Genomic DNA, 12,577 nt, shown 5'->3' on the forward strand with positions numbered 1-12,577 from the left:
CGCCACATTGTGTTGGCAAAGCAAGCGTGAAGTGTTGCTCTCCTAATTTGCTGAAGTGAAGTTTTGTTTTCATTTTCTCTCTGTGAGAGCTCAGCTGAAGTCACGTGTGGATTAACAGTGTACACGACGCTCGACAACAATAACTTGCGTATCTAAGGAACATTGTTTACCCGAGACCTTTTCTCTTCTCCAGATGGAGATCCGGATTCGCTTGTAGTCTCCTCTTAATAAAGACGCGGCTCTAGTTGCTGGTGATTGTCCTGTCTCTACAGATTTGGTAAGTGAGCGACCAGTGCTCTTTGTTTATTCAGTTTGTTCGTATCGAACTAACAATTGCACCGAGTGTAAACATGTTAGCACCACAACCAAACTATTGCCGTTGTGTAGGATTTTCACTGCATTTTGTGACCGGAATAAAACACGTGGCTTACCTGCCGAGTGCATCTAAGTTACAGAGAAATGCAGGTTTTTTTTTCTCTCATTCGCCGTGCGGTATCAAACATTGAATGAAAAATACACGCTTAGAGCAGTTCCTCGAATCAAATATCTCGTTTGTCACGAGGAGCATGAATGAATTCCCTGAATGAAAGTGGTGTGTGTGTGTGTGTGTGTAAGAGACAGAGAAAGTCCTTTGTGCACTTATCTTGATTTGTCTGAGAAACTCAAAATGAGCCCCTCATCTCTCAGAACAGCAAGGGCTCTATTTTAACGACCTAAGCGCAAAGTCTAAAGCACATGGTGCAAACAGATTAAGGCCGTGTCTGAATCTACTTTTGCTATTTTAAGGATGGAATAATGCACTCTGCGCCCGGCACATGGTCTAACAGGTAGGCATGGGCTGGTATAATATTCTGATGGTATGATAAACCTTGGATAAAAACATCACAGTTTCATGGTATTGTGATTACTGCACTAAAACATATTCTTTTTAAATGTCTGGGTATAAAACAACAACTTTTTTTTTTCAACACAATAGCTGCATCTGAAATCGCAAACTTCCATACTATGTAGTACGCTTAAAACAAATATGCAAGCCGAGTAGTATGTGTGAATTAATGGAAATTGAAAAACAGTATGCGGGAAGTACCCTGATGACCTACTACTGCTGGTGAGATTCTGAAGTGCGCATCCTTTATGATGCACAACAAGAGAATTCCCGAACGGGAGTGATGACGGCAAAATGGCATCCATAATACATCCGAGCATCATTCATGCTACTCACATTCATACTGTACACAACATACTTTTTTATCGGTCACATAGTAAATTCAAATTCAACTGCAGTACCTACTGAGTAGCAGGCGATTTTGGAAACAGCCAATATATTTTATTTTGCGAAACATTTTAAATAATTTGGGGCAGTGAACATGTCAAGCAAAATAAGTCAAATGAGTCATTGACTTCTGCTATCTTCATTAGTAACAAAAGCATATTTTTTACTTTATAAAATGGCACCTTTTAATATATTTTCTGCTGAAGATACTGTTGTCCTGAAAAACTATAATAAAAAAATTACATATAGCATAGGAATGGTATAACAACATTTTGGCGGTTTTAAAACCTTGACTTTTCCAAACCACGGAATACCTTGAAAACGGTTATCATCCCATGCCAACTAACAGGGCTGTGCTTATTCTCTTAATGAGTTCTGGCTGTGTTTTGAGCATAACATGCTTTAAACCAATCAGAGTCTAGTCTCTCATTCCCTTTAAGGGCCATGAAACCCCCTCGTACTTTGGAAAAAGCCAGAAAAGTGGGCGTGTCCAGCTCTGTTTAGGGGGGAGTGTCGGAGGAGCAAAAGATGGATGGTGTGGGAGTGTCTATTTGACCACGCGCTGAGTTTCAGAGTCAAAACACACAAACACACACACACACACACATGTTTGTTTTTGTGAAAAGTGGGGACATTACATAGGTTTCCATTCATTTTATACTGTCCAAACCATATATTATATTGCCCTCACCCCACCCCACCCCTAAACCCAACCATCACAGGAGACTGTGTGCAGCTTTACTCTCTGATTAAACTCATTCTGTAGGATTTATACGCATTTTGAGAAACGAGAATGTCACCAATGTCCTCATATTTCACCTGCTTTTTGTAATACCTGTGTCATACCCATGTCATTATACAGATTTGTGTCCTGATATGTCACAAAAACACGTACACACACACACACACTCACCAGAACCTGAGCTTTTTTGCACTGCAACTGATGATCAACTGTGAGAATGATAGATTGTCCCTCTTCCCAACAGGGAAAACCATCAACAATCAAGAACACATTATTATATACTGTCATGGCTTTGCAATCAAAAATGTCGTTTATAATGGAAGTCAATGGGGCAAAAACAGCCCCCAACATCACCAAAGGGGAGTCAATCTGCCCTCTGTGTATTGTTGAGTTTTTGAATATTTTCACACATCTTCAGTAAACCTACTGACTAATTTCTTACCATGTAACAGATCGTCAGAAAACTGGTTTTGTGCAAAAGGCCTCAGAGATTGCTCATCTCGCAGTGTGTTGTGTGTGTGTGTGTGTGTGATGTTGTTTGTCCAGAGCGAGTCTGATGGACATTCAAAGCAGGGTTCAGGTCGTCCCTTCAAGAAACATCAAACCGGGCTGTAATTGCGTCTCAAACTTTGATGTGTGGAGCGCAAACATAACCCGAGTCTGTGTGTGACATTATAGCACAGCACAGACGCTGAATATTAACACTGACGCAGAATACGATGCTGCATGAAGCTGGGGAGTTTTTACTTTTACCGGAAGTGACACCTTTACAATGTCCCAATGTTTGGTTAAAACAGCTCATTATTTTTAGTGTGTACACTTTAAAAAATCCTGGGTCAAAATGCTGGGTCAAACATGTGTAATATATAAATATTATATTTATATATATATATATATATATATATATATATATATATATATATATATATATATATATATATATATATATATATATATATATATCAATTTGGTAAAGTTTATTTTTATTTTTGTTTTATTTTTATTAGACGTTTGATTTTAATTTAAGAGTTTTTTTTTTCCATGGTAATAATTTTGTCATTTTAAAAATAGTATTTCATTTAATTAATTTATTTAGTCAATGGTGGCACAGTGATTACCTCACAGCAAGAGGGTCACTGGTTTGAGCCTTGGCTGGGCCAGTTGGCGTTTCTCTGTGGAGTTTGCATGTTCTCCCTGTGTTGGCGTGGGTGCCCTACGGGTGCTCTGGTTTCCCCCACAAGCCCGAGGACATGTCGTACAGGTGAATTGGGTAAGCTAAATTGGCCATAGTGTATGTGTGTGAATAAATGTATATGGGTGTTTCCCAGTCATGGGTTGCAGCTAAAAGGGCATCCGCTGCGTAAAACATATGCTGCATTAGTTGGTGGTTCATTCTGCTGTGGCGACCCCAGATTAATAAAGGGACTAAGCCTAAAAGAAAATGAATAAATAAATGATTAATTTCAGGTATAAGAAAGGATTTGAGTTATATAATTAGGTAATAATAGTCAATCCTGACAAGACCTAGTTTGTTTTGTCAATTGTCTTTCTAAAAGCATAATTTTAAAGCCATGAACTGATGTAAAGCACTGTAGTTCTAGATTAAATATATATATATATATATATATAGCAGAACACGTATATTGTTTTTTTCAGTTCCATTACTGACTTTTCAAATACGTTTCAGCATAATTTGTCATGTTTTCTATTTTATTTTATTTCTATATTGATTGAAATGTCATTGATTGTGGCTCCTCTGGAGGTGTTTTCCATCTCTTAACACCCTCCGTCTGTCCTGAGAAGTTCATAATTGCTAAAGATCAATTTCTCTATGGGCAAAATGAATGGGATTTTTACTCCAGTGTCACGCAAGGCAATTTAGACACTCAAGGTCTGGGAAATTATTCACTGAGAGGATTACAACGTAATAAATTCAGCTGAAATTATCCAATGTGTCAAACGTACACGGCTCATTGCTGGGTTTCTGCTGGGCTGTTTTGTTTCAGGATGTTTTTTGGATTTGTTTGTGGCCTAAAAGGCTGACTTTGCGTCTGCTTTCTGATTTATTTTAAATATTTATATAGACTCGCCGGCCACTTTATTATTTGTTCAACTGCTCGTTAATGCAAATTTCTAATCAACCAATCACATGACACTCAATGCATTTAGGCATGTAGACATGGTCAAGATGATCTGCTGCAGTTCACACCGAGCATCAGAATGGGGAAGAAAAGGGATTTAAGAGACTTTGATCGTGGCATGGTTGTTTCTGCCAGACGGGCTGCTCTGAGTATTTCAGAAACTGCTGATCTACTGGGATTTTCACGCACAACTATCTCTAGGGTTTACAGACGATAAAGAGGAAATATCCAGTGAGCGGCAGTTCTGTGGGCGCAAATGCCTTGTAGATGAGGCCAGAGGAGAATGGCCAGACTGGTTCCAGCTGATAGAAAGGCAACAGTAACTCAAATAAGCACTCGTTACAACCGAGCTCTGCAGAAGAGCATCTCTGAACACACAACACCGCCAACCTTGAGGCGGATGGGCTACAGCAGCAGAAGAGCACACCGGGTGCCGCTCCTGTCAGCTAAGAACAGGAAACTGAGGCTACAATTCACACAGACTCACCAAAACTGGACAATAGAAGATTGGAGAAACGTTGCTGCTCTGAGTCTCCATTTCTGCTCACACATTCAGATGCTCGACTCAGACAACATGAAAGCATGGATCATCCTGCCTTGTATCAGCGGTTCAGGCTGGTGGTGGTGGTGTAATGGTGTGGGGGAGATTTTCTTTGGGTCCATTAGTACCAATTGAGCATCAACGCCACAGCCTACCTGAGTATTGCTGCTGACCATGTCCATCCCTTTATGAGCACAGTGTCTCCATCTTCTGATGGCTACTTCCAGCAGGATAACGCAGCATGTCATAAAGCTCAATCATCTCAGACTGGTTTCTTGAACATGACGATGAGTTCACTGTACTCAAATGGCCTCCACAGTCACCAGAGCTCAATCCAATAGAGCAGCTTTGGGATGTGGTGGAACGGGAGATTGGCATCATGGATGTGCAGCTGACAAATCTGCAGCAACTGTGTGATGCTATCATGACAATATGGAGCAAAATCTCTGAGGAATATTTCCAGTAGCTTGTTGAATCTCTGCTATGAAGGATTAAAGCAGTTCTGAAGGCAAAAGGGGTCCAACCTGATACTAAGGTGGCCGGTGAGTGTAAACAAAGTGAATAAAAAAGTGAATAAAGCTAATAATAACAATAATAAAAGCAATAAATATTTAAGACCTTTAAAAATTATAAGCAAACAAATAAAAAATAAAGAATATCTCTCTATTTCTCTCTCTCTCTCTCTCTCTCTCTCTCTCTCTCTCTCTCTCTCTCTCGGTCTCTCGGTCTCCTTGATGTAAGTGTGTGTTTAATCAGATGCTGGTGTGGCATCTTCAGCTGAAGTGTGTGTATGCGGGACTCGGCTCGTCTTTGATGACTGTCATTCTCTGTCTTTTCAGTGGCTAAATGGGTTTTAATGATATGCTTTATGAAGTTTAAGCAGAACGCATGATTAATCACTGCACCCGAGCCATCTGCATATGAGAATTATAATTATACATATTAGCCTTGCTGATACTCCACCATTGATGCACACTGTGCTGCAATCTACTCATTTCATACAACACTGAGTTACTTAAAAAACATTGAGCAAATCTCTGAATCCCTCCTCAGTTTTACGTTGATTTGGACACCATCATCTGCTAAATATGGATGTAGTAAATATACTTTGGCGTTTTTTTACGTGTGTGAAAATGTGCAAATGGTAAACTGTTGCTTTAGTCAAAAGCAAGTCTAAGCAGTGCCGTTTCTGTGTGTGTTCTGCAGAGTGACTAAGCGTGTGTGTGGAGGGCTGAGAAATGATGCTGGTGTACGCAGCTGCGGATCGGTTCAAAAGGTGTAACGTCGCTGCTCTTTTGTTCCTGCATCAAAGCATTGCTCACACCTGCCCAACAAAGAGGAGCATCCACTACCTGGAGCTGAAAAGGCATGTAAAGCAACACACACTACATCACACAATAACACCTCTCCTTCAAACTCACTTATTTTCTGAATGCTGTAATGTGCATTGTTCACATTTAACACCATTTCGCCATTCATTCATACATTTTCTTTTTGGCTTAGTCCCTTTATTAATCTGGGGTCGCCACAGCGGAATGAACCACTAACTATTCCAGCATATGTTTTACGCAGTGGATGCCCTTCCAGCTGCAACCCATCACTGGGAAACTTCCATAGACTCTCATTCACACACATGCACACACACACACACACACTACGGACAATTTTTACCTTACCCAATTTACCTATAGCACATGTTTTTGGACTGTGGGGGAAATCAGAGCACCTGGAGGAAACCCCTGTGAACATCGGGCAAACTCCACACAGAAACACCAACTGACCCAGCTGAGGCTTGAACCATTGAGGCGACAGCACTACCCACTGCTTAGGCGGTATCCAGATTTTCATACCGTCAATCCTTCTCCCTATTTTACCTTGGTATACAGTATTACTGTGAATATAGGACTGGGCGATTTATTTATTTATTTTTTATTTTATTTTTTTCCGAATTTTTTTATTTTTATTTTATTTTTTTCGAATTTGATTTTTTTTTTTTTTTTTGCATTTTTTTCCCCGATTTTTTTCGTTTTTTTTTTTTCGTTTTTTTTTTTTTTTTCCGATTTTTTTTTTTTTTTTTTTGCATTTTTTTACATTTATTATTTTTTTATTATTTATTTATTAGTTTTTTTTATTAATTCAAATTTACTTTTTAAGACAATTGCATTTTTTATTAAATCAAGGTATCGCGATTTTTTTTTTTATAAAATATTAGATGCATTATAATTGCACCAATGCACTTTGGTCCACTCTCTGTAAAGCGCTGCCTGAACACAAAGACTGGACAGCCTAATTTAACCCAATGCATGAAGTTGTAGGCAAGCATCGCAGAACTGCTGCGAATACAACCAATACAAGCATTTAAGTGTCTTAAGTTGTGTATTTTTCTTTTGTTAATACCTTTGCATCAACAGGAAAAAGCAGGGTTCTTGCTAGATTGGATATGTTGCAGCCGGAAGAATAATTATAATATAAGAGAATAATTTATATTATTTATGAAATTTCCCATTTTTTGTGCTGTCAATTGATAAAAAAAAAGAAATATCTTACTTTCAGAGCATGACAGCTCACAGCAAAGTCTGCTAAGTGTTTTATGGGCCGATCAGATCATAAGAAGATGATCAGCCCGGACCAAAAAGTACGTCGAACGGTCTGCCCCCGGCCACAAAAAAAAAAAAAATGCAACTGCGTTAATTGCGTTAATTTTTTTAACGCGTTAATTATTTCAAATTAATCGCATGCGTTAACACGTTAATTTTGACAGCGCTTATATATATATATATATATATATATATATATATATATATATATATATATATATATATATATATATATATATATATATATACATATATATATATATACATATATACATATATATATATATATATATATAAACACAATATTCTGTTCATTCATATGTGATCATAATTCTAGCTTTATTCAGAACATTAGGGCAAATATTTTATTAAACATGTAGAAATATAAAATAAATATGAATTAAATGTAAAACACTTTTTAATAACTAATAATTAAAGGTCCAACCTAAAAATATGACTAAATAAAACGCTAAATGTAAACATTATAGTTTGAAGATTGAGAATTTCTCACGATGCTGTTAGTGATGTTTCTGTCTGCATCCCTGTAGTGGATTGTAAAATTATGCTGACATATACATTACTTTAAACAATGTAACTTGTGACGCCAAGAAATAAACAATAGAGCATGATATAAAACTTTTAATTTTGTCCATACAATATACATCATCATATTGCAAAACCCTAACAAACAACTACTATGCAAGAAAATAGACCAAATCAACAGTCATGCTTTTACTGAAATCTAGATTTTAGGAATGCTGAAAAGATTGCAGGAGTTGTTTATCCTGGTAAATATAGTCAAATACCATTATAATTTTAATGCACAGTCAGAAATGTACAGTTTATCAAGATAATACAACCGGTCACCACAAAACTAAAGCTACAATTTTATTTACAGGAACACGTTTTTCAAATTTACAATACAAATGTATGCAAAAATGATGTATACTCCTAAATAAGTTGCATTTACCCATATAGATACAGTATATCTGGTATATGCAAATCACATATTTGACATACAAGTTCATCTTCGGGTTTTACAAATATGAATAAATGCAAATATGTGTACAACATCATTTAGAAATAGCTGAAATGGCCATTATGATCAGGTTCAGGGTTATATATGACTTTGAGTTAGTGTTATAATTTTATATGATGCATTTTATTATTTTAGACTTTGTATTATGTTATGTATATTCATTTATATAATATCTAATAATTTATTTTTAAAGCCATTGAAATTGCGAATATATACATATGCAACCCTATAATGCAAAAATGTGAAAAAATATTTCCATAAACAATGTATTACATGATATAACATGATATAAATGATAAAGCCTAAAATGAAACCGTAGACTTTTTATTTTTCCATAAGCTATATATATATATATATATATGAACAGAATTAAAGAATGTTATTATATTTTATGTAAATGAATAGGTGATACGGTGGCGCAGTAGTTAGTGCTGTCGCCCCACAGCAAGAAGGTTGCTGGTTCGAGCTGGTTTAGTTGGCGTTTCTGTGTGGAGTTTGCATGTTCTCCCTGCGTTTGTGTGGGTTTCCTCTGGGTGCTCCGGTTTCCCCCACAGTCCAAACACATGCGGTACAGGTGAATTGGGTAGGCTAAAATTGACTGTAGTGTATGAATGTAAATGTGTGTGTGTGGATGTTTCCCAGAGATGGGTTGCAGCTGGAAGGACCTCCGCTGCGTAAAACAAATGCTGGATAAGTTGGCAGTACATTCCGCTGTGGCGACTCCAGATGAATAAAGGGACTAAGCTAAAAAGAAAATGAGTGATGATATTAAAAGGACAATTCATAATATTTGCACATTTTATATTATTTAAATATATATTCAGTATATTCAAATGTATATTATTTAAATATATATTTTGAATGCCATTTCAGCCTTTAAAATTACACATATACATATATCCAAAATATATTGGTCATTAGGGTTGTAGTTTTATAAAATTATTTATATAATATAAAATAATTATAAAAGATAAAATAATAAATAAATATATATATATATATATATATATATATATATATATATATATATATATATATATATATATATATATATATATATATATATATATATATATATATATATATATATAAAATCAATTTATTGGCAACACAGGCTGAAAACATAATTAAAATAAATTTTGCCTTATGCTGTGTGTACATATGTTCAAATATATATATAACTTATATGGCCATATATCAGATTTCTATAAGGTCCACATGTTTTGTTTGTTTGTTTATTTGTTTATTCATGAGTAGTAAAGGCAGTAGCTGCTCTCACTGATACTTGAAAACATGCAAATAATAATCTTCAGATTTAACAGAGGATTATTGGGATATAAATGAAAGTTGCTTTGATATTACAAAGTGAGTTTCACTTTCTCGCTCTCTCTCTCTTTCTCTCAAATTCAAATTCAAAAAATACTTTATTGGCGTAACATAAGTATTACCAAAGCATTTATAAAGTTTCCATAAAAAAAAAAAAAATTATATTTATATATATATATATATATATATATATATATATATATATATATATATATATATATATATATATTTATACACACACACACACACACACACACACACACACACAGTTGAAGTGAGAATTATTCACCCGCCTGTTTATTTTTTCCTCAATGTCTGTTTAACAGAGAGCAGATTTCTTCAGCACATTTCTAATCATAATAGTGTTAATAACTCATCTCTAATAACTGATTTATTTTCTTTTTGCCATGATGACAGTAAATAATATTTGACTAGATATTCTTCAAGACACTTCTGTACAGCTTAAAGAGACATTTAAAGGCTTCACTAGGTTATTTAGATAACCGTGGATTATTCTTCAGACTATAATCGTACAACCAAAATCCATAACTGTTGCATCCCTAATTGTTATGCAGTTCATAACACAACACACGAATGTGTCTGAATGTAGAAGAAGCCTACTGAAGCAATGCACTGCTTCTGTTCTGCTCTGAAATACAATATTTTTAATGTTTGTAAAAAAATGTAAAAGTCAATTGGACAATGCAGTGATATTAGGTTGTTTCAAAATGCACTAGATTAACATTTTAATGTAGAAAAAGCCAACGTGGGTGTCTTTATGAGCACAAATACAGCATATTGGCTCTTTTATGCAGTTGTGTCCTCACTCATATTGCAAGTCATATCTCTCCGGCCCTTCGTTTGGGATGCTTTTATAGAACCGGCCCCCATGACAAATTAACTAATCAGCCCTGATTTAGGGTAAAGTTAGGGTAATTAGGGTAAAGTTAGGTTAATTAGGCAAGTCATTGTATAACAGTGGTTTGTTCTGGAGACAATCCAACACAAATATTGCTGAAGGGGGCTAATAATATTGACCTTAAAATGACTTTAAAACTATTAAAAACGGCTTTTATTCTACCCAAAATAAAACAAATAAGACAAATATTAGAGGAAATACTTGAAAAAGAAAAAACAATTCACATGCGAGTGAACCATTGTGTCCTCAGCTGTGTGCATATGTGTATACACATATAAAAAGACAGTAAACACAGTAAATGGCAATAGTAAAATAACAAAAACGCATTTAGCAATCAACATCAATGTTCTCTCTCTCTCTGCTATATTTATCGTGACCCTCTGCCTTCCAGACAAATCCTCCACATTGTCACCTCTGTGGTCCAGTAATATCCAACAACAGGTGCAAAAATCTTCCACGTCGTCACGCAGGCTATCAGATCGTCAACAACCGGCAGTGATGACGGACAGATGGTTGCCAAGGGTAACAGCAGGGTGAGTTTTCCTAAACAACCCACTGGGTCATAGAGCGAATGCCGATTGGGTAAGATGTTGAGTCAACTTATATGGGGACGAAAAGTTCATAGAAAGTAGGACTGCACAATATATGGTTTGAGCATCTACACTGTCTAAATAATAGTTGACTCAACCTAAAATTGGAAGGCAACTTGCTGCATTGCTGACAAAAGTCTTGTCGCCTATAGAAAGAACAAATAATAACTGGACTTCTAGTTGATCATTTGGTGTCAGAAGTGTCTCTATGAAAGGCAAAGACCTCTAGATTTTGCTGATTTGAGCTCAATAAATCTGATCATGTCTTGATGTTGACTGATTTGATGAGGACAGTGCGGTCTGAATCTGCTCAGACTAAAGTGTCATCACTGAACAGAAATAATGTCCAGTATAGAATATAAAGTCCTGCTGCAGTGGAGACAGAATGAATATTGTGTCTGACTCCATCATGAGCTTGGAGGACTGCATCCATACATCTCTGACATGACTCAAATCACTGATTAATAAAGTCATCTGGAATGAAGAAGAAAGCCTTGCAGGACTCCTAGAGTCCATCTTCAACGTCTCCTCCTTCATCTTACTCCAGACATGCTCAATAATATTCATGTCTGGTGACTGGGCTGGCCAATCTTGACCTTCTCTGCGTTCAGGAGCTTTGATGTGGAGGCTGAAGTATGAGAAGGAGCACTATCCTGCTGGAGAATTGTCCCTCTCCTGTGGTTTGTAATGTAATGGGCAGCACAGATGTCTTGATACCTCAGGCTGTTGATGTTGCAGATCTCTCGCACGCCCCCATACTGAATGACCCCAAACCATGATGTCTCCTTCACCAAACTTGACTGATTTCTGTGAGAGTCTTGGTCCATGCTGGTTCCAGTAGGTCTTCTGCAGTATTGGTGATGATTGATGCAGATCAGCAGATGATTCAGCAGAGAAATCCACCATCTGACACTTTTACACATCATCAACTAGAAGTCCAGTTATTATTTGTTGCTCTGAGATCCACGACAAGAGTTTTGTCAGGTCGAATCTGCAATAGTCACATTGCAGGATCTGCAATGTCATGTTAGGGCTGATATAACATGACCTAATTTAATAGGCTCTAATAGTGTGAACATTTTGCATTTTTAAGACCTGTGACTAATCTTTTACAATCTACACAGTGTGTCTGTATTGTATTGGGACATTGAACAGCTCCTTCCCTTTTTAAAAAACAGCCAATAGGTTTTAGGTTTTCTCATAGCTCTGCCAGTGAGCTCTGCCAGACCTCAAGCAAATCAAACGAACGACCAATGAGAAGAAGGGGCGGGGCATGTCAGATACTAGATAGCATTTGATTGGCCATTAGATTTATGTATGTATGAGGTGATCAAAAAGATCCTTGATCTATTTAAGCGGAAAATGCAAACTGCAAACTTTAGATGTTTATATCAGGTTTATATCTTCTA

The 12,577-nt window shown here is 36.4% G+C and overlaps 1 protein-coding gene across 1 annotated transcript in view; it reads left to right on the forward strand.

The window, feature by feature from the left end:
- The window catches only part of myo18b (myosin XVIIIB), a 673,005-nt gene that overhangs the window by 333,363 nt on the left and 327,065 nt on the right, over positions 1–12,577 (forward strand). The gene's annotated exons all lie outside the window — the stretch shown is intronic.

The sequence above is a fragment of the Danio rerio genome, chromosome 10 (assembly GCF_049306965.1).
Source record: "Danio rerio strain Tuebingen ecotype United States chromosome 10, GRCz12tu, whole genome shotgun sequence".
In the NCBI taxonomy this organism is placed as follows: Eukaryota; Metazoa; Chordata; class Actinopteri; order Cypriniformes; family Danionidae; genus Danio; species Danio rerio.